Source organism: Cibotium barometz, chromosome 59, assembly GCF_041138505.1.
Source record: "Cibotium barometz isolate CiBa-2024 chromosome 59, ASM4113850v1, whole genome shotgun sequence".
Lineage (NCBI taxonomy): Eukaryota > Viridiplantae > Streptophyta > Polypodiopsida > Cyatheales > Cibotiaceae > Cibotium > Cibotium barometz.
In genome coordinates this window covers 30,944,197-30,970,868 of record NC_141104.1, presented here as the reverse complement: position 1 = coordinate 30,970,868, position 26,672 = coordinate 30,944,197, and the positions used below count along the sequence as shown (strand labels likewise).

The 26,672-nt window shown below is 43.7% G+C and overlaps 2 long non-coding RNA genes across 2 annotated transcripts; both read left to right on the top strand.

Annotated features, from left to right (window-relative positions):
* Window positions 1–16,958: 16,958 nt before the first annotated feature.
* On the top strand, window positions 16,959–23,935 carry LOC147605699 (uncharacterized). Its single transcript, XR_015265131.1, has 4 exons — window positions 16,959–17,554; window positions 19,434–19,582; window positions 23,544–23,730; window positions 23,824–23,935. It is a non-coding gene; the product is annotated as an uncharacterized LOC147605699 (long non-coding RNA).
* A 517-nt stretch (window positions 23,936–24,452) lies between these two features.
* LOC147605698 (uncharacterized) lies at window positions 24,453–25,356 on the top strand. Its single transcript, XR_015265125.1, has 3 exons — window positions 24,453–24,686; window positions 24,787–25,022; window positions 25,102–25,356. It is a non-coding gene; the product is annotated as an uncharacterized LOC147605698 (long non-coding RNA).
* Window positions 25,357–26,672: the final 1,316 nt, after the last annotated feature.

The following is a 26,672-nucleotide window of genomic DNA, read 5'->3' as shown; positions in this document are numbered from 1 at the left end:
TATGTGGGGGGGGGAATTGAGAGGGTGTCCTTAACTTGGAGAGCTCTTGAGAAGAGTGTACGTCTAGGGAGGCCTAGGGAAGAGCAAGGCAAGGGTTGGATAACAAGCACACTTTAAGTCTATTCACACGGGGGGGGGGGGGGGGGGGGGAGAAGAGTGTAGGACATGTCCTAGAACTTGGGCTTGCGCATAGGGCCTTGCTGGGGGCTTGCTTGGAGAAGGGGGCTGGGAGGGTCCTTTTATAGGTGCTGGAGGGTGGACGTCCGGGTGCGGGAGGGTGACACCTGGGTGGTGTAGGTGTCCGAGAGAGAGTGTGGGTGTGAGACACCTTGGGGTGGAGGTGTCTCGAAGAGAGAGAAAGTGTGACACATGGGGGTGGAGGTGTCCCCAAGAGAGAGAGAGAGAGCGCGACACCTGTGGATAGAGGGTTCTGGGAGGAGGAGGTATGTGTAGAGGGTGCGTCTAGGTCGTGTACACACTTGGGTGTCTCGGGTGGATTGTCGGTCGTTTCACGGGCGGCGCCCGTGGGGTGGGGCCCACGCCGGCCGCCTGCCGCCGCCGTCGTCCCCGGGGGGGTCAAAAAATTTTTTTGACGAAAATGTCCGGCCTTGCCCCGTGACCATGGGGGCTTGTTCCGTTCGTTGATTAGACGCCTAGATAGTTACTATTTTAGGTCGGAAGTTCGTAGATTAAAGGCTTAAGAGCTTAATTAAACCCATTCCGGGTACCCGTTTTTTGTTCAGAAAAAAACTATTTTAAGCGTAACATTACGCGTAGTTTCCAATTTTGGATTCAAAATTACAAATTTCTAAGCAAAAATGGCTTATTTTCTAAAAATAGAAGTTTTCTGATCGTAAAAATGACAAACTAAGTTATATTTTTCAACTCTGAAGCTAGTACATTGTTATTTACAATGGGTATGTTACATTTTTCAACCCTGAAGCAAGTACATTGTTATTTACAATGGGTATGTTACATCCTTCCCTACTAAAAGAACTCGAGATGTCCGCATCTCGGCACGAACTCTGGGTAATTCTTTTGGAGGGTTGACTCTTCCTCCCAAGTGGCATCCTCCTCAGGGTAATCTTTCCATTCCACTAAATGTTCCCTAAGGATTCTATTGCGAAGCACTCTTTCTCTAGAGTCGATGATTCTATTAGGTCTCATTTCAAGGACTCCCTGAGTTGGCATTACAACTTGTTCATCATCAAGAACATGATCAGGATGAGGCACATATGGCTTTAGCAAGCTTACATGGAATACATCATGGATTTTGAGGTGGGTCAGGAGAGGCGAAGTTTGTAGGCATGTTTTCCCAAACATTTGATGACTTCATAAGGCCCACAATACCTTGGACTCAGCTTCCTAAATTTTCCAAGAGATAAGGAACTTCTCTTTGGCCACACTCGAAGAAAAACTTTGTCACCTTGCTGGAAAATTCTTTCAGATCTTTTGGTATCAGCATAATGCTTCTGTCGATCCTGGGCGGCTTTAATATCCTTACGAATAGCTTTGGTTTGTTCTTCCATTTCTTCAAGCATCATCCTAGAGGCTTCAACCTTTAGTGTGGGGTCAGAGAAATTTAAGGGGGACAAACATTCCTGACCATAAAGAGCTTTGAATGGTGACATCCCTATGCTTTGGTGGTGACTCGGGTGGTGATAGGATGTATTGTAAGAGAATTCCACTAGAGGGAGATACTGAATCCACTTCTTTGGTTCACGCCCACAATAGGCTCTCAGGATGTCTTCTATAACCTGATTAACTCTCTCAGTTTGACCATCTGTTTCTAGGTGGTAAGCTGTACTGAAACAAAGTTGTGTTCCAATAGCCTGGAATAATGATGTCCAGAACTTTGAAGTGAAGTCAGAGTCCCGGTCACTGACTATTCTTTTTGGCAATCCATGAAGCCTAAAGATTTCCTTGATGAAAAGGTGGGAAATATCAGAAGATTTAAATGTCTTCTTTATTGGGATAATATGGGTCACTTTGGTAAGCATATCCACAACTACTAAGATAGAATCATATCCTCCTTGTGTTGTGGGAAGACTTGTGACAAAATCCATACTGATACATTCCCACTTCATCTGAGGAATGTCCAGAGGTTGGAGTTTCCCGGGCATTTTGATTCTTTCAGCTTTAATCCTTTGACATGAAAGGCATTGTCTGATGTATTGAAGGATATCTCTCTTCATTCCAGGCCAAAAGTAACTTCTCCTTAAGGCATTCAAGGTTTTTGCATAACCTGGGTGTCCTCCTACGGGGCTATCATGAGCTTCATACAAGATCATCTTCTTCAGTGCAAGATTTTTGGGAATACATAACCTATGCATGAAGTAGAGGCATTCATCATCGAGGGTGTATCCCTTGATCAATACATTTTCCTTTTCTGTGGGTGCCTCCTTGTGAACTAGGCTTACTAGCTTTTGTTAATCAGGGTCATGAGGTGAAACCTGCTTTACCTTGTCTAGGATGGGGTTATTTAGCATAGAGATTGCACTTAGGAAGGATTTGTGACTGAGGGCATCTGCTACAACATTATCCTTTCCAGGACGAAATTTGATATCAAAATCAAACTCTTGCAGAATCTCAATCCACCTCCTTTGCCTCATGTTGAGATTGGGCTGGGTGAAGATCCACTTTAAACTCTAGTGGTCAGTTACAAGTAGAAACTTACGGCCTAGGAGATAGTGTCTCCATAACTTGAAACAATGAACAACTGCAAGGAGTTCCAAATCATGGGTAGCATAATTAACTTCATAGGGTTTAAGCTTACGAGAAGTGTAAGCCACAGGCCTTCCTTCTTGAATTAAGACACCACTAGCATCAGTGACAACCTCAAACTCTTTGGTGAAGTCAGGGAGCTTCAGAATTGGTGCTGAGGTGAGGATAGTCTTAAGTTGGCTAAAAACTGATTTGGTGGATTGGTAACCATACTATCTTACATTCCTTCTTGAGGAGATCAGTTAAGGGTGCGGCTATCTTGGCATAATCCTTGATGAAGATCCTATACCATCCTGTGATGCCTAGAAACCCACGGATTTCTTTGACTGTCCTAGGGGGTGGCCATTCCAATATATCATTGACTTTGGCAGGGTCTATTGAGATGCCCTCTGAGGAGACAATGAACCCTAGATATTCAATTTGGGAAGTGAAGAAGGTACATTTGCTTTTCTTGGCATAGAGCTTATGTTCGCGCAGTATTTGCAATACTTTGCATACATGCTCCTCATGTTCCTCTTTTGACTGAGAATAGACCAAGATGTCATCAAAGAAGACAAGGACAAATTCATCCAAGACGGTTGAAGGTGGCGGGAGCATTGGTTAATCCGAATGGCATGACTGTAAATTCATAGTGGCCATTGCGGGTATTGAAAGCGGTTTTGGAGATATCTGATTCTTTGATCCTAATTTGATAGTAGCCAGACCTTAAATCCATCTTGGAGAAAACTCTGGATCCATAAAGTCTGTCAAGAAGTTCGTCGATGCAAGGAATGGGGTATTTGTTTTTGACAGTGACCTTGTTTAGGCCTCGGTAGTCAATACAAAGACGAAGCGTGCCATCCTTCTTTCTCTGGAAAAGAACAGGCGCTCCCCATGGGGAATTACTAGGGCGAATGAATCCTTGCTCAATGAGCTGCCTAAGTTGTTCCTTGAGCTCTATGGCTTCAGGAAGAGACATTTTGTAAGGTCTCCTTGAAACTGATTCAGCCCCACCAGGGATTAACTCAATCCCATGATCTACTTCTCGAGATGGGGGTAGTTTTGTAAGTTCCTCCGGAAAGATATCTGAAAACTCCTGGAGCCAAGAGGGTTCTAAATCTGGGTTGCTTTCATCTACCTTGTTGAGTTTGACAAGGAAGATCTGTTGGCCCTTGCGCACTCCCTTAAGAAGGTGATTAGCTCTGACCAAATGAAATTTGGGTTTACCTGTTTTTCCCTGGGCTGATACTACCTGTCCTTGACTATTCTTAAAGGTGATGCTTCCTTCAGCACAGTGAATGTCAGCATTGTTTGCAATTAACCAGTCCATACCAAGGATTCCATCATAAATCCCTAATGGTAAGCTTCTGAAATACCCATGGGTTGATTCACCACCCAATTCAAATTCCAGATCTCCCACACAATGTCAGGATACTTCTTCTTTTCCACTAGCTAACTCAACAATCATTGCTTTGCGTACTACCACAATCAATCAAGAGCTGGAAAGATCTACCTTGATAAGTAGCCGGAGCTTGGATAACAGAAAACTGATGTGATTAGGTCCTTGATGTTCTACAGTTGCATGAATGGTGGCTTTCTCTTCTTCTTCCATCTCTAAAGTCAGTTCACCAATCATAGAGCAGACACGGGCAGTCAGTCCACGACCTCTACCACGTCCAGCACTACCTCGTCCAGCACTACCACGTCCACCACTACCTCGTCCACCACTACCTCGTCTAGCTTGGCGGTTATTAGGAGTCCCACGACCTTGAACTGCCCGGCCGCCTTGTGGAGCAGCAATGACACTAGGATTGAGAGAGGGTCTTGCAAGTTTGGGGCATTCATTCCGGAAGTGGCCAACTTCATTGCAATAAAAGCACCTTTGGTCCCCATAGGATTCTGAAGTGGAATTAGCATAACTACGGGGGATAAAATTATTGGGGTACTGACCAATAGTGTTGTGGTGGAAATTCGATTGGTAATTCCTCTGAAGGCGCCCCCTTGGGTTAGACTCAGGATAGACTCTTTCTTTGCTTGACCACTCTTTACTTCTTTAGCCAGAGGTTTGGCTCGGGTAAGAGCATCTTGCAAGGTAGTTGGCTTCATTGCTTCAAGGCGAGAATCCAAAGGTTCATTCAGCCCTTGGCAAAATCGGGCCACTTGTTGAGTGATCGACATAGGTGGAGCATATTTGCCAAGTGTGACAAATTTTGAGTAGTATTCCTCCAAGGTTAAGCTAAGCTGCTTGAGGCTGAAGAACTCGTTCATCTTAATAGATTCATGAGATGGGGGAAGATAACGGCCCTTCACAGCTTTCTTAATGTCACTCCAGGTTTGGGTATCTTCAGTGACGCCCTTATCTCGGCACCATTGCCTCCACCAAAGTTTGGCGTCCCCGATAAGACGGAATCTGGCAAGCATGGATTGATTCTTGATTCCTGTGTACCAGCAGCCGAAAAGTAATCGTCCATGGCTTCTATCCAAACTTCTGCATCCCTTTCAATCTTTGAACCTGCCCCATTAAATGAGGGAGGTTGCATTTGTTTGAGGAGAAGCTTCTTCTCCTGTGTATCTGTATATTATGCATTGGGAGCAAGAAGTTGACGATCCTGGTTATCAATATGAAGCTCAATTTAGAATCATATCACTTAGGCGGTTTAATACACATAAGACAATGAGTGTGAAAATCAAAACCTTTTATTCCAAGCTTTGATATTTACAAGTGAACCAAGCCATTTACAAGGATTGGACTAAATCCAATCTTATTTATATACATGGTAGTCCTCTAGGGAGCCTAATAAAGATCTGCGGTGGTAGCATTGAAAAAGTAGGGGGGTTCTCCCATGGTTTCAAGAACTCGATAAGTCTCTGGTAGGGGAGGTAAACCACGTCTAGAAAGACGGGTAACGGCTACTCTATCAGGGGATACAACTCGAGTCACACTATCATAAACCCATCGATTCTGCAACATGCGATTCCCATCGATAGTGACATAGGTGTTACGAGGAGTGCCAATAAACCAGAACAGGCGAACCATCCGCAACATCTCGGGATATCGGATCCGCCTCAAGTCGTTGGTGAGATTGCCGACGTGCTCAGCTCGAATGATGAAATAGGTAGATCGACGATGCCAATACTCAGCTCTGTTCCATCCCCTTTCGATGCGAGTGTAATGAGGAAGGGTTAGCTTGTCTACAATGTGCATCATAGTGTCACGGAACTCAAATTCGGAAGAGCGACAAGTAGTCATGAACATGCATTGGAATACCAGGAAGCGAGAATAGGGATCCATCTTGTCCTCCTGCATCCAGCCGTAACTAGATTAGTTTAACAAGAATTCCTAGAGCAACAAGAGAATAATCTCCCAAGTCTAAACCTGCTCTGATACCACGTGTAAGGACCCCAACCCGTAGGGGGGGGAATCCTTTTGATAGGCGGTTAAGTCTCGTGTTATTTTCCGATTGACGATACCTCGATCTTGTAGAAATACAAGGTTACGAGCAAACAGAGGGACCTAACTCTATCTCGTAGGGGAAGCGTAGTCATCCTAAAGGAAATTCTAATCCCCAGCACACGGAATGTGCGTGGAGATGGAACAAGACCCACACTTGGTTCAAGGAAGCCAACGCCTTTTTCCCCCCCTAATTCATGAGGCACGGCCGCTGGCTCGGTCCCCTAAAACAAGTCTTGTTCGGGATTCTACTATTCCCTAAGTATCGTAAGTTACGACTAGTAGAAAGCCCGACTGACCGGGTCCACCCATCCTTAGAATGGTACCGTCAGGGCATCCATTCTCCCACTTTCCACACACTCACCCGTTCAATTGTTTTCTAATTAAGTCCTACCACACTGTGAAACACTTAAAAACAAATTTCTTTGTTAATTAATTACACTTGATTCCTTAAAAGAAATCTTCCTTAGCACAACATTGAAATCAACAAACATACTTACAGTGAAAAATATTTACAAAGACCCTGGAACCGGGCCGATATTCCAATCCAAACTTCATGTCCAAACCATAACCATAACCATAACCACAATCCAATCACAACCACAACCACAACCATACCGATGCTCTAGAATTCGATCTTCCAGCCTCAACCAGCTGGATAAACCTCACGGACCGTCTCCCCTCGTCGTCAGTCAGCCGATGAGGGTTTGGTACAAGCGGCAGTACCTGAGGGGGTGACAGGACGGCGGCTTGGCCCTCATCAGCTAGCCGATGAGGGCCAAGCCGTCCTGTCACCCCCTCAGGTACTGCCGCTTGTACCAAACCCTCTCGCCCTTCGGAGGGGACGTCTCCTCATGAGGTGGGGGTTAAGTCACCGCACTAGCCTGGACCCACAGAACTAGGCAGCATATATACATCACCCTGGTGGTGAAATCCAATTCCCAGTGGCATAGGAGGGGATTGCCCTGGGCCGACTCCCGGCCTCGCTATATCCTCCGCCCGGCTACACAGGCAAGCACGGAGTTAGCTAAGGGGGGGAGAAGCTATACCTGCATGTTACCAATAAACCAGCAGTGTATCCAATAAAAAGAGACATAGCCTTTATTCAATGAATTCACACATTAACAAAAACCATCGTTTCGGAAAGACAATGATTCAAAAGCAAAATTATTATCTTATAACTTTACTTAAGAGTAACCATAAGGTACTTTAGGCCATCTATACTAGGGGTTTAACCTTGGTTCCTTTCCTATTATTTCGAATCCTTGCATTAAGCTTCATAAGCGAGAATTTTACTTAAACTTGTTAAATGACCAACCTGGTTATCGTTTTCGTGCCTATTCGCTTCAAGAGGGGCGAAGCCGATTGCAGGGACACGATTCGCTTCATTCCCTCCTTGGGCAGCGCGTGGTTCTTCATTTCGGCGGCGTTTCGGCGCCATAGGAGCACAAGAGTTTTAAGAGGATAGACAGAGAATGGGGTGAATATAAGAGGTTGGGAACGTGGAGAGAAAAGAGAGAATTCTACTGGTTCAAACGGATTCCAAAACGGAGTCCGTTTGGGGTAGGAAAAGCTTGTTGGGCTTATGCGTAGGAACGACCTCTTAGCCTAAGTTTAAGTCGCCGCATATGGGGGGGGGAAATTGAGAGGGTGTCCTTAACTTGGAGAGCTCTTGAGAAGAGTGTACGTCTAGGGAGGCCTAGGGAAGAGCAAGGCAAGGGTTGGAGAACAAGCACACTTTAAGTCTATTCACACGGGGGGGGAGAAGAGTGTAGGACATGTCCTAGAACTTGAGGGAGGGCTTGCGCGTAGGACCTTGCTGGGGGCTTGCTTGGAGAAGGGGGCTGGGAGGGTCCTTTTATAGGTGCTGGAGGGTGGACGTCCGGGTGCGGGAGGGTGACACCTGGGTGGTGTAGGTGTCCGGGAGAGAGTGTGGGCGTGAGACACCTTGGGGTGGAGGTGTCTCGAAGAGAGAGAAAGTGTGACACATGGGGGTGGAGGTGTCCCCAAGAGAGAGAGAGCGCGACACCTGTGGATAGAGGGTTCTGGGAGGAGGGGGTACGTGTAGGGGTGTGCTGGAGGGTGCGTCTAGGTCGTGTACACACTTGGGTGTCCCGGGTGGATTGTCGGTCGTTTCACGGGCGGTGCCCGTGGTGGGGCCCACGCCGGCCGCCCGCCGTCGTCCCGGGGGGTCAAAATTTTTTTTTGACGAAAATGTCTGGCCTTGCCCCGTGACCATGGGGGCGTGTTCCGTTCGTTGATTAGACGCCTGGATAGTTACTATTTTAGGTTGGAACTTCGCAGATTAAAGGCTTAAAAGCTTAATTAAACCCATTCTGAGTACCCGTTTTTTGTTCAGAAAAAAACTATTTTAAGCGTGAAATTACGTGTAGATTCCAATTTTGGATTCAAAATTATAAATTTCTAAGCAAAAATGGCTCATTTTCTAAAAATAGAAGTTTTTTGATCGTAAAAATGACAAACTAAGTTATATTTTTTAACTCTGAAGCTAGTACATTGTTATTTACAATGGGTATGTTACATTTTTCAACCCTGAAGCAAGTACATTGTTATTTACAATGGGTATGTTACAGGAGACAGCGCGTTTAAACTCCATAGAGGCAGTCTGCATGGTAGAGAAGTTTTTTCCTACAAGTTAATTAACAATCTAGATGCATCTGCTAGTTCATGTTGTAGATGAGGTTGCAGTTGCTGGAACAGTCCATTCAAGATGATGTTCTTTTTGGAGAGGTTTATGAAGACATTAAAGGGATTTGTTCGCCAAATGGCTCGCCCGAAGGGTAGTATGTTAGAAGGGTGGCTGATACAAGAGTCCCTTGTTTACATCACTGAATATTTAAGTTCTTCAGATCCAGAGATACCTCGACTATGGTCTCAAGAGTCTAATAGGCGAGTCATTGGTGCGGAAGCTCAAGGCCAAGGCATTAAGAGAAAGATGGATAACATTTTGAGGGAAAAAATCAACAAATTTTGCATCTTGAACTCTCATGTAATGGAGAAGTGGATTGAGACATATGAAGCTCTCAAGCGACAGCGAGTACAAGATCGTTTAAGTTTCCGAAGGAATCGCACTACAAGAAATCTCCCATATCCAGAAGGTATGCAAGCTCTTCCGAACTTTCCCATAGGTAGATGGCTAGAAGCTACAATTTTAGAAGCCAAACGTGCTGGTTTAACTATAACAGAGGAGGAGGAGGAGCTTACAAAAGGATGCGATTGGCATGTAAGTGTATTAGTTCTACATGTCTCTCTTTTTTTTCTCTACATGTCTCAGTTTTTGTTTGTCCATCAACAATCTTTATGTGCTATTTGTAGTATCACAAATATGGGGCGTTTTGGTCACATGGACGTCATTTTCGAGTAGAACGAATAGACCAAAGAAGAGCAACCTTTGATTGTGGTGTCACAACACAGTTTGTTCAAGAAAGTCGTGCAAGTGCAAGTGATGATAACACAATTGTTGGAATGCTTGATTACTTTGGAACCATTCAAGACATATTAAAGGTTGGCTTCAGAAGTTTTGAGTTGTTTATCTTTGATGTGAAGTGGTTCAAGGTAATCACAAATGGGCCACATGCAACTGTACGTAGAGACAAGAGTGGCCTCATCCAAGTGGACTCCACAAAGGTATGGACCGATCAGCAAGATACTTTTGTGCGCCCAGAGCATTGTGAGCAGGTTGTCTTTAAAGCGGATCCAAAAGATCCATGCTGGCTATTTGTGGTTCAAGTCGCTCCCCCCGCAGTAAGCAAATTTTTGAAGAATTTGAGCTACAACAGGGTGATGTGGATTCACAGGGTGGTGGGGAGCAGCCAAGAACAAGCCGATATCAACAATGAAGAGGAGCAAGCAAATGAAGAGGAGCAACTAGAGCAAGATCCAAATGAAGAGGTGCAAACCAATGAAGCTGGAAAACATGTTGAGGAAGAAGACATAGATGATGAGGACATCCTTCATCATGCTGAAATGTACATAGACATAGATCTCTTTGGGGCTACTGATCTTAATGAGGATGATAGAATAGATAATGATTTTTAAAATGATGTATCTCACTACTAGAGCTTGAGGGCATACCGACGCAAATGTCGAACGTCAGTATGCCCGTCGTAATCTTGGAGGAGACAAGTCGGGCGGGCTAATTTGAAATTTTCGTATACCGACGCGTATACCGAAGCACATACCGAAGCATATACCGTTGCTGATACCGACGCACATTCCGAAGTATATACCGGCGCTTATACCGAAGGACATACCGACGCTCGTAAGTTTTTTACAACCGAGAGCGTATTGTTCTCTGTTTTCCGCGGTGTTGCAGAGAAGGTATGCGTTTCCTCTTTTCTCCTCTTCTCCTCTTTTCTCCTCTCTCCTCTTTTCTCCTTCTTTCCTCTTTTCTCCTCTTCTCCTTCTCCACTTTTACTAATATGCTCTTGCTTTTGCTTTTTAATTTAGGATATAGGACGTTTAGGGTTTTGTGTTTTTTTTGGCTCTCTATGCATGTTGAGAGCTCTCTATGTATGCATAGATCTCCTAATGCATGCATAGAGATTTTAGGGTTTTGTATTACTTTGTATTAGTTCTTATTCTTATGTTTAATTTACTAATTATTTTGTTTAATATTCTGTTTTGCAGCTCTTTCACCAATCCTCTCCTTCAGCTTCGCAAAAAAGAGGTAGACCCTCTTTCGATTTTTCTTGTTTATGCTTTTTTCTACGTATTATTGCATCCCTGTTTTATGGTTTAGGTTTAGTTTAGGGTTCTTACAAGATTATACATAGGATTAATTCAAGATCTATGCATAAAACCTATCATAAGCTTGCAATCTCTATGCATAGCCTTCTTGCAAGCTTTATGCATAAGCTCTATTCATAGAGCTTGCGAGCTTGTGAAATCTCTATGCATAAGCTCTATGCATAGGCTTTATGCATAGAGTTTGCAAGCTTATAAAATCTCTATGCATAGGTTTCTTGAAAGCTTGCATGGACATTGTACATAGAGCTTGCATAGCCTTCTTGTTGAAAGCTCTATGCATAGCCTTCTTGTAAAAGCTTAATGCATATGCTCTATGTATAGGCTTTATACATAGAGGTTGTAAGATTATGAAAGCTCTATACATAGGGCTTGTAAGCTTATGCAAGCTCTATACATAGAGTTTATGCATAGAGCTATATGAATCTAGCTGAAGGCATGAATTAAGATCTATGCATAAAGCTTAATACATAATGTTTTATGTATAAATCTTATGGATGAGCTTTATGCATAAGGCTTCACATGCGTTATGTTTTTATGCATAAAGCTTTTTTTGATGTAGAGTGCCTTGCATGGATGGAGAGCATAAGCTTTTTGAATGTTTATACTCTCTTATACATATAACATATATTTCTTATGCTCTGTTTTTCTATGCATAAGGTATTCTCTTTATTCATAGAGTGTTATCAAGGTAAGATCTCTTATCCATGTAAGACAAGATCATGTTTATTACACCATTGGGTGATGGGATTAAGGGTTAGCATAGTGCAGAAGGCTTATAGCATAGAGCTTATACATAAGACTTATGCATATGGCTTATGCATAGAGCTTATGCATAAGTCTTGCATAGAGCTTATGCATAAGACTTATGCATAGAGCTTATGCATAAGATATGCATATGGCTTATGCATAGAGCGTATGCATAAGTCTTGCATAGAGCTTATGCATAAGTCTTGCATAGAGCTTATGCATAAGACTTATGCATAGAGCTTATGCATAAGACTTATGCATATGGCTTATGCATAGAGCTTATGCATAAGTCTTGCAGCCTTATTATGCAAGCTTATACTTAAGCCTTGCAAGCCATACTATGCATACGATTCCATAAACCTTATTCATAAAGCTTGCATAAGACTTACGTATAGAGCATTACACATAAGCTTATGTATAGATCATTATGCATAGGCTTTATGCATAAGGCTCTATGCGTTCAGCTTTAGGTGTAGGCTTCTATGCATAGAGCTCAATGTGTAGGCTCTATTTACAGAATCTATGCATATAGATTTTTGCATAAGGCCTTTATAAATAGCTATTTATGAATAGAGATAGCTTCTCTCTCCATCCTTGTTCTAATTACCTTCTTAATTTTGTATGGAGAGAAGATAAGCTAATGTATAAGTTATTTTTAAAATCTCCCTCAACGATTGGGGAAAAGAAGCCCGTTTGACGTTTTTTTTAATATTTTTAAAGTCTCCCTCAACGGCGGCTGGGGAAAAGAAGCCCGTTTGACGCTTTAAATGTTATTTTTAAAATCTCCCCCACGGCTGGGGAAAAGAAGCCCTGTTTTATGGTTTACATAATGCTTTGTGTAATGCATAATGATTTGTATTTAATGAGCTACATATACATGTTATCCTGCTAGATGGAGCCTCTCAATCTTGAAGAGAGAATAGCGTGTCCATGCATGCGATGTAAGTACCAAATCTTTCGAAAATGAAGGATTTGCAACCAGCATGTTCATGACGCTGGCATATTTCCAATGGAGCGCTTGCAAAATTTACGGTTTCAATCGTACAACTAAGCAAGTGTGCAGCCGCATCTTGATAACATTGCGCCTGTGAATTCTCGTCCCCAACAAAGGATGAGGATATCGCAAGAGGGAGTGACAGATGAAGCTCAATTAACAGCACCCGAGGGAATGGAAGAAGGTCAGGAAATGGAAGAAGGTCCAATGGAAGAAATGTTGGATGCCTTCATCGAGCAACAAGAAGCTCTCTTCGAGGAGCATGAACATGAAGATCATCAACCACGACATTCTCAACGGTCAAATTATGAACCAGAGGAAGAGGCCATGCGTAAACTTGCACGCCTTCCATTATATAATGGTGCCAACATATCTGTATTGCGTGCATCTCTTACGATGCTAAATTTGCAGTCGGTCAATTTTTGGATGGTCTAATACAAGTGTCACTGAACTATTCAAGTAACGACTTTTTTTGGAGATTACACCTACTGTTGAAATGATAAATTTTCAACTTGTATTTGACTAAATCTTAATAGTAACGATCAGATATTGCCATACTTGCAGGCTTTTGAAAGACCAGATATTGCCCCCTGGCAACGAGATGCCTCCATCTCGTGCAGATGCCAAGAAGTTATTAAAATCCATAGGCATGGATAATAATAATATTCATGCTTGTCGCAATGATTGTTGCCTCTTCCGCCATGAATATGAGCATTTGCAAGAATGTCCCCATTGTGGCTCTAACAGATATAGAGAAGATGTTCAGGGGGAAGCTGTCCCGGTAAAGGTTCTTAGGCACTTTCCAATCATCCCAAAAATAAAAAGCATGTTCAGATGCAAATCTATAGCAAGCTTGATGACATGGCATGCCACAACTCGATCCACAGATGAAGTGATGCGTGTACCTGTTGATTCACCCGCATGGAGACACATTGAAGAGAAATGGCTGGCTTTTAAGGAAGAACCTCGAAACCTCCGTCTTGGCCTAGCAATGGATGGTGTAAACCCTTTTGGTTTAAGGAGCTCTTCATGGAGCACATGGCCTGTTTGCCTTGTGAATTATAATCTTCCGCCATGGTTAGCAATAAAGAAAGGTCATTTGTTGCTCTCATTAATAGTTCCAGGAAAGTACAAGGTGAAGAACATGGATGTATATTTGGCACCACTTATTGATGAGTTACGCACCTTGTGGAACGGAATTGAAGTGAAGGACATGTCAAAGCAGCAGAGTGGCCAAAGACTTACAACTGTGCAAGGTATTCTCATGTGGACAATGCATGATTGGCCTGGCTATGGAGAATGCTCAGGTTTGTCTTTATCGGGTTACAATGCATGTCATGTATGTGGTCCTCGACTTGATTCAAGATACTCAAAAGCATTACGAAAGAATGTCTACCAAGGACATGTTAGGTATCTTCCAGAAAATCATGAATTGCGGGATGGTAATCTAGGAAGACCTCCTCCAAGTGCATTGAAGGCAAGCGATTGGAAGATCAAATGGGAGGAATGTGGCAACTTGGCATGTCCTGGGATGAAGAGGCTCTCTATCTTTCACCAACTCCCCTATTGGGGTGATCTCCTTATAAACCATTTGCTTGACCCGATGCATATTTTCAAGAATGTAGCTGACATTCTGTGGAAGACCATGACAGGAAAAAAGGAGACTAAAGGCCAAAGGGATGACTTGGAAGAGATTGGTTGCATGCAAGAGTTGTGGGCTCGCACTAGACCCAACGGAAAGGTGCTACTTCCAAGAGCCCCATGGGTTTTTAGTAAGATGGAGGAACAACAAGTCAAGAGGACAATTTCAGAGTTTCGGACTCCTACAGGTTGTATGCATTGCTTGAAAAGTGCATTTACAAAGGATGATGATCTTAGTGGCCTCAAGAGTCATGATTGGCACAAGTTTCTACAATTTGTGCTACCCATAGCAATAAAAGATTGCCTCACTGAAGAAATTAGAGCAACTATCTATAAGATTGGCACATTGGTGCGCGGGATTTCTTCAAAAGAGATAAAGAGAGACACTTTGGAGACAGCGCGTTTAAACTCCATAGAGGCAGTCTGCATGGTAGAGAAGTTTTTCCCTACAAGTTTATTAACAATCCAGATGCATCTGCTAGTTCATGTTGTAGATGAGGTTGCAGTTGCTGGAACAGTCCATTCAAGATGGATGTTCTTTTTGGAGAGGTTTATGAAGACATTAAAGGGATTTGTTCGCCAAATGGCTCACCCAGAGGGTAGTATGTCAGAAGGGTGGCAGATACAAGAGTCCCTTGTTTACATCACTGAATATTTAAGTTCCTCAGATCCAGAGATACCTCGACTATGGTCTCAAGAGTCTAACAGGCGAGTCATTGGTGAGGAACCTCAAGGCCAAGGCATTAAGAGAAAGATGGATAACAATTTGAGGGAAAAAATCAATAAATTTTGCATCTTGAACTCTCATGTAATGGAGAAGTGGATTGAGACATATGAAGCTCTCAAGCGACAGCGAGTACAAGATCGTTTAAGTTTCAGAAGGAATCGCACTACAAGAAGTCTCCCATATCCAGAAGGTATGCAAGCTCTTCCGGACTTTCCCACAGGTAGATGGCTAGAAGCTACAATTTTAGAAGCCAAACGTGCTGGTTTAACTATAACAGAGGAGGAGGAGGAGCTTACAAAAGGATGCGATTGGCATGTAAGTGTTTAAGTTCTACATGTCTCTCTTTTTTTTCTCTACATGTCTCAGTGTTTGTTTCTCCATCAACAATCTTTATGTGCTATTTGTAGTATCACAAATATGGGGCGTTTTGGTCACATGGACATCATTTTCGAGTAGAACGAATAGACCAAAGAAGAGCAACCTTTGATTGTGGTGTCACAGCACAGTTTGTTCAAGAAAGTCGTGCAAGTGCAAGTGATGATAACACAATTACTGGAATGCTTGATTACTTTGGAACCATTCAAGATATATTAAAGGTTGGCTTCAAAAGTTTTGAGTTGTTCATCTTTGATGTGAAGTGGTTCAAGGTAATCACGAATGGGCCACATGCAACTGTACGTAGAGACAAGAGTGGCCTCATCCAAGTGGACTCCACCAAGGTATGGACCGATCAGCAAGATACTTTTGTGCGCCTAGCGCATTGTGAGCAGGTTGTCTTTAAAGCGGATCCAAAAGATCCACACTGGCTATTTGTGGTTCAAGTCGCCCCCCGCAGTAAGCGAATTTTTGAAGAATTTGAGCTACAACAAGGTGATGTGGATGCACAGGGTGGTGGAGAGTAGCAAGAACAAGCCGATATCAACAATGAAGAGGAGCAAGCAAATGAAGAGGAGCAACTAGAGCAAGATCCAAATGAAGAGGTGCAAACCAAGGAAGCTGAAAAACATGTTGATGAGGAAGAAGACATAGATGATGAGGACATCCTTCATCAAGGGAATTTTAATGATGAGGATGCTGAAATGTACATAGACATAGATCTCTTTGGGGCTACTGATCTTAATGAGGATGATAGAATAGATAATGATTTTTAAAATGATGTATCTTAATGATTATGCAAATAGTTATGACATATTTGTAATGATTTTATGACATTGAAGGTTCTTTCATTGTTTACCATTGTTAATGTTTACCATCATAATCACTACTGTAGGTGCAAGTTGATATAGTTTTACCATTGTTGTTTATCATTGTTAATGTTTGTCATATGGTTCTTTCATTGTTTACCGTGTAATTTTCATTTCGCACAAGTTTGTCATATGGTTTTTTGTCCAAACAAGCCATGGGTGACTCACCGCCCTACGACTACAGTCCTGATTTCTCATTTAATCCTACACCGTAGGGCATGAGTCCCCAGCAGTTATATGGTTTTCTCTCGTCCATGACTCCACAGCAGAGAGCCATGGCTCAGAGTTATTGGGGTTCTGGAGCAGGGACATCTGCCTCACCATCTGGCTTCCCGACGCCAGTTCCCACACCCGTGGGTACGACAGCAGCTCCCACACCTCATACCACACAGCCTTCCACTCCTCTTACAGCTTGATCTACCACCTCTTCACATAGACGTCGCTCACGTAGTAGGTCTTCAGGGGGAGGTTGTTGTGGTGGTAGTGCCACAGATCCTGTGACACCACCACCACGTGAGCGTCGTCCTTCGCTCTCATCTGTTGATAGCACACCCATAGGGTCACCTTCCACTCCCTGGGGTACACATGACCATGACAACAGCAAGATATACACAATTAGGGATGGGGCACCAATAATGAATAGTGCAGGGAAGGCAATGAGTGAAGACACGCATTCGACAATTGTGCACTATACAGTTTCACGACTCTGTCATGACTAAATGGGATCAGCAAGATAAGGGGAAGAAAAATTATATAAATACAAAGATAAAGCAAGAGTTTCAGCCATCTGACCCTATGAATGTCGTCTCTAATGAGTGGATACAGTATACAGCTCGCATTTTGATGGGGCATCGTAGGTCAGAGGCGAGGGATGCATTTAGAGAGGGGAAAGAGAAACCTGTTTGGCTAGATGGGAGTGGGCAGCCATTGCTCAGGAGCTCACAGAGACACCAAAGAGGTTTCAACAACAAAGAGAGGCGGCAAGGGCAAGACTCCAAACAGTAGGGGCTTCTCATCTTGGGAGTGGTGGTTACGAAACCATGCGCCATGAATTCGTAAGTATTTGTAGCAATTTTATTTATGTTAATGTATGTATGTGGGCTAAATGTTGATTTCTAAAAGTTATAATTGTTAATCGTTTGTGTAGGAGTTGGCCATGAATCGTCGCCCACCAAGTAGGCGAGAGGAGAAGTACGCTCACAAACATGGCCTTGTGGCCTTATTTGAGATGCTTGAAGAAGAAGGAGAGACCGTCAATTGGGAGGCATTACCATGATGTAAGATGACCTTCAAACTAATGGTATATGATCAAAACATTCTTGAGTATTAATGTTTAATTTAATTTCTTGTTTATCGATCTGGAAAATAAAAAAACGAGCACGGTTATTTTTGTGCTCTATTTTAGATAGAATGGTGCTCTCTGTTCGCTGTTGTTGATCCTGTTCATTGCAAGCAGCCAGGCAACAGCCAGGCAACACTATTCTGTCCAAAAAATAATTTTTGGTACTGCGTCGGTATATTCCCCGGTATATACACCGGTATATTCATCGGTATATATGCCGGTATAAGTGCCGGTACTGCCGTCGGTATAGATGCCAGTGAACGTCGGTATAGGGGCAGGTATACAACCCGGTATAAGTGCTGGTATAGTTGCCGGTTTAGACGCCGGTATAGACGTCGATATTAGCGCCGGTGAAACATCGGTATTGACACCGGTATAGGCGCCGGTTTTGTTCCCCGACGCTTATACCGATGTCGTGGTTCCGGCGCATATACCGGCGTTTATACCGATGAGGCGGGGCTTTTTTAGACCCTGTTCAATGACGTCGGTATAAGCGCCGATATTAGGCTAACATGTAGTAGTGTCTTAATGATTATGCAAATAGTTATGACATATTTGTAATGATTTTATGACATTGAAGGTGCAAAGTGATCTGGTTTACCATTGTTGTTTAGGAAAGTTAATGTTTGTCATATGGTCCTTTCATTGTTTACCATTGTTAATGTTTACCATCATAATCACTAGTGTAGGTGCAAATTGATATGGTTTTACCATTGTTGTTTATCATTGTTAATGTTTGTCATATGGTTCTTTCATTGTTTACCGTGTAATTTTCATTTCGCACAAGTTTGTCATATGGTTTTTTATCCAACACGCCATGGGTGATGACTCACCGCCGCTCGACACTACAGTCCTAATTTCTCATTTAACCCTACACCGCAGGGCATGAGTCCCCAGCAGTTATATGGTTTTCTCTCGTCCATGACTCCAGAGCAGAGAGCCATGGCTCAGAGTTATTGGGGTTCTGGAGCAGGGACATCTGCCTCACCATCTGGCTTCACGATGCCAGTTCCCACACTCGTAGGTACGATAGCAGCTCCCACACCTCATACCACACAACCTTCCACTCCTCTTACAGCTCGATCTAACACTTCTTCACATAGACATTGCTCACGTATTAGGTCTTTAGGGGGAGGTTGTTGTGGTGGTAGTGCCATAGATCCTGTGACACCACCACCACGTGAGCGTCGTCCTTCGCTCTCATCTATTGACAGCACACCCATAGGTTCACCTTCCACTCCCTGGAGTACACATGACCATGAAAACAGCAAGATATACACAATTAGGGATGGGGCACCAATAATGAATAGTGCAGGGAAGGCAATGAAGACACGAATTCGACAATTGTGCACTATACAGTTTCACAACTCTATCATGACTAAATGGGATCAGCAAGATAAGGAGAAGAAAAATTACATAAATAAAAAGATAAAGCAAGAGTTTCAGCCATCTAACCCTATGAATGTCATCTCTAATGAGTGGATACAGTATACAGCTCGCATTTTGATGGGGCATCGTAGGTCAGAGGCGAGGGATGCATTTAGAGAGGGGAAAGAGAAACTTGTTTGGCTAGATGACAGGGAGTGGGAAGCCATTGCTCAGGAGCTCACAGAGACACCAAAGAGGTTTCAACAACAAAGAGAGGCGGCAAGGGCAAGACTCCAAACAGTAGGGGCTTCTCATCTTGGGAGTGGTGGTTATGAAACCATGCGCCATGAATTCATAAGTATTTGTAGCAATTTTGTTTATCTAAATGTATGTATGTGGGCTAAATGTTGATTTCTAAAAGTTGTAATTGTTAATCGTTTGTGTAGGAGTTGGCCATGAATCGCCCACCAAGTAGACGAGAAGAGAAGTACACTCACAAACATGGCCTTGTGGCCTTATTTGAGATGCTTGAAGAAGAAGGAGAGAATGTCAATTGGGAGGCATTACCATAATGTAAACGACCTTCAAACTATTGGTATATGATCAAAACATTCTTGAGTATTAATGTTTAATTTAATTTCTTGTTTATCTGAAAAATAAAAAAACGAGCACGGTTGTCTTTTGTGCTCTATTTTAGACAAAATGGTGTTGTCTGTTTACTGCTGTTGAGTCACTACAAGGGATTGGGCTCATACCCGCGCTCTTAGCCGCTAAAAATGACTTGTGAAAAAAAGTAGCGGGCCCGTGTATCAGCGCGTGTATTCTCGCGGCCACAGACATGCGTGTAAAAACGCGTGTAAAGTACCTCTCAGACGCGCGTATACACGGGTGTGTAGCCGCGTTTTTTTTTGCAGACGCATTAATACACGCCAGTATACACGCGTCTTCTACTATTAGACGCGGTTATACACGGGTGTATAGCCGCATCCTGTTCAGTTCCAATGTCCCAGCCGCGTTTTTACTTGCGTCTGTACACGCGTTTATTTTATTTAGATGCGCTTATACACGCGTTACTGCCAGTTTATACGCGTGTATACACGCGTTATTTCCAGTGTATCCGCGCAGATACACGCAATTTTTAGCAGTTTTGACGCGTTTATACACGCGAACAGAGAGCAAAAAAAAAAATCCAGAGAGTGCTATTTGGTGCCTGAATACTGTTCCAGCATTCCAGCACCCAATAGCACTCTCTGGTTTAGGGTTTTTGGTGCATTAGACCATCCACGAAGAACATATGCACGAGGGAGATTAAGACAAGAACGACATGAATGCATACATTGTCATTACACGATTCAAGAGAGCCATGAATGTAATACTATCGATCAATCAATTCAATATTACTATCAAAATTTCATACATGTATACAAGGGAGTCCATATCTCGAAGTAGCCCATGGCTTGAGTTTACAAAAAAATATATACAATCACATCCTAAATATGGAATGTGATACTACAAATCTGAGTACTACTCAGACCCAGATGATGACTCGGTGCTCCCCTCATGCTCAGATGAGCTCGCATCGGTCGGAATGTCCGAGGAGTAGTGCTCACGTCCACCCTCTGCAGCGGCGGCCGGTGGATCATCAGCAGCTTGTGCCTGTTCAAGTAATATATAGTATATAAGTATATATATATATATATATATGCAATTCAATAAACCAAAACCATTCGTTACGAATTTTCAAGTACCTGTCGACCGTATGGTCTCATGGCCAACTCAAACTGCGCGTCCGTAATACGTCCCTCGGCTCTGAAGATGGCCCACGTGTCACGTCTGCTATGCCGGCGAGCATACGCAGTATCGTGGGTTGTGGGCTTCCTCCCCGTAACCCGTCGCTGTATCATAATCAACACAATTTGTAAGATTAAAACAATTCATAGAATCAATGAATTAAGTAAACAATCAAATAAAGTGACAGGATACTTACGAACTCTGCCTCCCATGACTCGACGCCGCCAGATCCGAAATGCGAAGATCCAACGGTCTCCATCTGGATCCGTCGTGCCTCCACATGCTGCCTGCTCTTCACGCCACCCTCTGCTCGTTTCTTTGCCTCCTTCCACTCGCGTTTGTGCGCAGTGGCAGGTTTCTCGGCAGGATAGCCACCCGCAGCTACATTTAGCCGGTCATCGTACGCGAGTTTTTTAAGGTGAGATCTTTTATTACTTAAGATCTCCCTTATTCGCGTCCTTCCCCATACATCCGAGAATGTAGCATGTGGGGGATTGGGGTACCGACTGTGTACAGCCTCTATCACCTCCCCAACTAATCGGCTATTTTGATCTTTAAATTTAATAAAACAATTTCTATATGAGTTTGATACTACCCCACGCATGTATTCCATTACCTCCCTCCCCCTCGCATCCATCACTATCCCGCCCCTATCCGTCACATCATAGCAAACCACTCTCTCCATCTCTCTCATCTCCTCCTCTTCCGAACTGTCTCCTCTAACTCTTCTCCCTCTATCTCCTCTCTCACCCCGTGCCCTACTACCTCCCCCACCTCCCCCACCTCCCCCACCAAAGCACCCGCCGCATCCTCCCCCACTCCCACTCTTCCTACTGCTGCGGGTGGAGTCACGACTGGGGGATTGTCTACGTGACGGTGGCTGTGAGCCCTGACGTGACGGTGGCTCTGAGGGAGCACGTGATGGTGGCTGTGAGGGTGTACGTGAGTGTGTCTGGGACGAGGTATGTCTCCTCGGTGGACGTGGAAGAGGAGAAGCTGCATGCCGTCTCGTCGGACTCGGAGGAATAGACGGCACTGGAGTGCCCTGGATACTCGCGACAGGGGTATAGACACCAGGCAGGGAAGGAGGGGGATGGACATACATATACTCTGTAAGCTCAACCGGACCAGGTTGGCGCCCAAAGTGATTCATCATCTCCATCAACCAATTGCTGTACGCAAATGGATCGGATGAAGAACCTGGAATATCCATAAAGAACCTGCAACAAACATCATCATGTACATCATGGGCTGTCTCTTGACTCACACATTGTCATTACACAAGTCAAATGCCTGCAAACCCTGAAATCTGAAACGCGGCAGTTTTCTGTCTGCAGAAACGCGTGTATACACCCGGCAAAAAACGCGTGTATATACCCGGCAACAAACGCGTGTATATGCGCGTGGAAAAACTCTGCAGACAGGTTACACGCGTTCCTACACGCGTTCTCACCCCGTGCCCTACTACCTCCCCCACCTCCCCCACCTCCCCCACCAAAGCACCCGCCGCATCCTCCCCCACTCCCACTCTTCCTACTGCTGCGGGTGGAGTCACGACTGGGGGATTGTCTACGTGACGGTGGCTGTGAGCCCTGACGTGACAGTGGCTCTGAGGGAGCACGTGATGGTGGCTGTGAGGGTGTACGTGAGTGTGTCTGGGACGAGGTATGTCTCCTCGGTGGACGTGGAAGAGGAGAAGCTGCATGCCGTCTCGTCGGACTCGGAGGAATAGACGGCACTGGAGTGCCCTGGATACTCGCGACAGGGGTATAGACACCAGGCAGGGAAGGAGGGGGATGGACATACATATACTCTGTAAACTCAACCGGACCAGGTTGGCGCCCAAAGTGATTCATCATCTCCATCAACCAATTGCTGTACGCAAATGGATCGGATGAAGAACCTGGAATATCCATAAAGAACCTGCAACAAACATCATCATGTACATCATGGGCTGTCTCTTGACTCACACATTGTCATTACACAAGTCAAATGCCTGCAAACCCTGAAATCTGAAACGCGGCAGCTTTCTGTCTGCAGAAACGCGTGTATACACCCGGCAAAAAACGCGTGTATATACCCGGCAACAAACGCGTGTATATGCGCGTGGAAAAACTCTGCAGACAGGTTACACGCGTTCCTACACGCGTTCTTACACGCGACCTGCGAAAAAAATTTCTCGAAAAGACCGACCCCCCGACAAAAACAGAATGTCCTTACAAAAGGACCAGCCATTGTCGCCCCTGTCAGGATGCAGCAACCCAATCGTGTGCAAAAAGACAAACCCAAAGAGCAAAGAGCAAAGTAAACAAATCTGACAAAAGAGACAAGGCACAGGACAAAGTGACTCACCTCTGAAAAAGTGAGTCCTCTCTGCTCCTTCTCTGCTCCCTCCTTCTCCCGTGTGTGTGCTCCTTTCTCTGCTCCCTCTTTGCTGTTGGAAGAGGCGAAAACAGGCGCACTGTTGATTTCTAAGTTCAAAATCTATATTTGGGGAAGGCGGGCTATGTTTAGTTTAAATATGCCGCCGCGTTTATGTGTGCGTTTATATTCGCGTATATAAACGCAGGTATATTCGCGTGTACATGATTGTAGCTGCGTTTATACACGTGTTTTGCAGATATTAGCCGCGTGAATACACGCGTTTTTTAGGAAGTAGCCGCGTTTATACACGCAAATTGTAGGAGATAGCCGCGTGAATACACGCGTTTTTGTGCTTTCATTAAAAATATATAATGAGTTTGTGTTTTCTGATTTGTACACAGGATGTCATCAACCTCTTCAAGCAGTTCTGAGGAAGATGAGACAATGCGTCATCGTAATCGCGATGTGTGGTTGGGACAACGGATCAAATGTATGTGTAATCGATGTCAAGGATGCATTGTACGAGCACGTCGAATTACCTTGAATCATATCTCCATGTATGGAGAATGGAATCAAACAGGTTTGGAGGTGAGTAGATGTAAATTGATGGTATTCAAATGACTCATGGTATCCAAATTAGATTAATAGAGTTGTAACATATAATTTGATAAATTGAAGCAGGATGCAGTACCACACCCTAACATGGTACCCTACGCGCGACGAGAGCACGTAAAGCGTCGACGAGATGATGCTGGAGCTTCGGGATCTAATGTCAGAGATGAGTGGGAAAGGGACGACAATAGCCCTGCACCTCACGAAGTTGTGGAAGAGGAGGTGCTTGATGATATGGTGCGAAATCTTTTTAAGGATGATCCCAAAGGTATGGACGACGATGATATGGAACAAGAGCATCTTTATAAAGCTTCATCGACACCGGTGTTTGAAGGGTGCACATTCTCAGTTTTACGTGCTTCCCTTGAACTACTTAATATACAAACAGTTTATGGATGGAGCAATGCAAGTCTTGACGCATTGTTGAAGTAAGCATTCTAACTTATAAATTTGAATTAGTGGTTTAAGGTTTAGGATTTAAGACTAATTATAATTGATGATATTGGATGCAGGCTATTGTCAAATATGCTTCCAAAGGAAAATAGACTGCCCACCTCAAGAGACATAGCGAGGCGCTATGTGACATCTCTTGGAGGACTGGATTATGATAAAATACATGCATGCGTCAATGATTGCATTCTCTTTCGTGGGACGCATAAGGAGGCTCTGACATGTCCCACTTGTGGTGAAGCAAGGTACAGAACAGATATGAAGAGTTTTGATGTACCTCGTAAAGTCTTGCGACACTTTCCTATAATTCCTCGCATCAAACACATGTTCAAGTGCAAATCTATAGCAGAGCTCATGTCATGGCATTCCTCACATCGATCGGATGATGGCATGTGGAGAATTCCCGCAGACACTCCTGCTTGGAAGCATATTGAAGATGAGTGGCCCAGCTTTAAAACAGCTTGGATACAGCGATTGTTCTGGTAAGACGTCTAATTACCTCCCTACTCTATTACTATTGGCTATATATATTAATTAGACGGTTTGACTTTATTATTCTAACTTTTATTTATATTTTAACAGGTTTGAAAACATCGGGTAAACATGCATGTCCTGTTTATTTGTGGCCCTTCGTTAGTACATGAGTATGCTGATGGTTTGTGTAAGACTATATTCGATAATCATCATCGATTTCTCCCCTCAGATCATCCTAAATATGTTGCTAGTAAGAGTAACATTCCTCCACAAACACTTCGTGCAAAAGATTGGAAGCGTATTTGGGAGTCTACAACTATTCTTCCTCCAGATGGCATGAACAGGTATAGTGATGTTTTTTCAATCTTGTTTTGTGTAGTCTCTAATTGGATTAAAGGTCACATAGAGCAATCCCTTGTGCAGGTACTCCATTTTTTTCCGGCTGCCATATTGGACCCATCTTAAGATCAACCATCTTCTTGATCCCATGCACATCTTCAAGAATGTGGGATCTGGTATTTGGGAACATATTATTGGTAAACGAGACAATGTTAGCGTACGTGAGGACTTGCGGGTCGCAGGACGTATGCGTCAAGCTTGGCCACGAGAGGTGGGTGGGCACGTTCGTCTTCCGCCTGCACCATGGATTATATCAAAGAAAGAGGAGAAGCAGGTAAAGCAGGCCATCACCACTTTGCGTACTCCCACTGGATGCATGAGATCATTGAAGGGAGCCTTTACAACCACTAAGAAAAGAGGCGTTGAGCAACTATATGGGTTGAAGTCCCACGATTGGCACAAGATGCTTCAAGTAAGCGTTTTCCAAGTTTTGTACGTACGTTGAAATTAAATTTTGTAATGCCATAAACCATAAATGTGCTCTTATGTGCGCAGTTCATACTACCTACTAGCATCGACCATTGTGCGAATAAGAGTTTGAAAAAATGTATTTATAAGATGGGCGAGCTTGTGAGGTATGTAAAACCCATGCTCAGATCACCCTTCATTATACCTTGCAAAATGAACGTGCATGAGGTATAACGTACTATTTATTTATTTTTCAGATATGTTAGTTCCAAAGCAATTGATCCAGCCACGTTGGATGATGCGCGTGTTATGGCAGTGGAGGTGGTTTGTTTGGTAGAGGAGACTTTTCCGCGAACCATTCTCACAAGTCAACTACATCTCATTGTGCATTTAGTGGACGAAATTGCTTTATGTGGTACTGTGCATGCACGTTGGATGTTCTTCCTAGAGCGCTTCATGAAGACCTTAAAAGACTTTGTGAGGCAAAGTGCAAGGCCTGAAGGAAGCATGGCCGAGGGTTGGTTGATACAAGAGTCGCTTGTATATATTTCAGAATTTCTTGGTCAGGTGGACAGCTCTTTGCCACGACTATGGAGCAATGAAGAGGACTTGAGGATGACCTCTATTGTGCCTCAAGGAAAAGGACAGAGTAAAGTAATTGACAAAACGTTGATTGATGATCTCAATTTCACTTGTATCCTTAATAGTGATGTGATGAGCAGATGGGTTACAAGATATGAGGATGCAAGGACAAAAAGGCAAGCAGAAAGAGCTCTCTTTCGGAGGCAACATGGCTCTCGGAAGGCGTACCCTAAGCATCTAGCAACACTTCCGAATGATATCCATGTTGATTGGTTGCATGAGGAAATGGAGAGAGCAGAGAGTGACGAGGGGCTGCATATCACGGCGGAAGAATGGGAGTATGCACGAGGATGCATGTCAAAGGTACATAGAACTAATGTTTTGCATTAGTTGTAAGTGATTTTCTTTTAATATTTATTCACATTGCTTACACAAATATTGTTTCTATTTTGGTCCAGTGCACTATGTTCAATGCTATATGGTGTGAAGGCAAGCATTTTCGAACACAAAGAATTGATGAAAAGAGAAATACACAAGATTGCGGTGTCATTAGTAGCTTTGAGGGAGCTAATGGAAAAATGGATGATTATTGTGGCATAATCCAA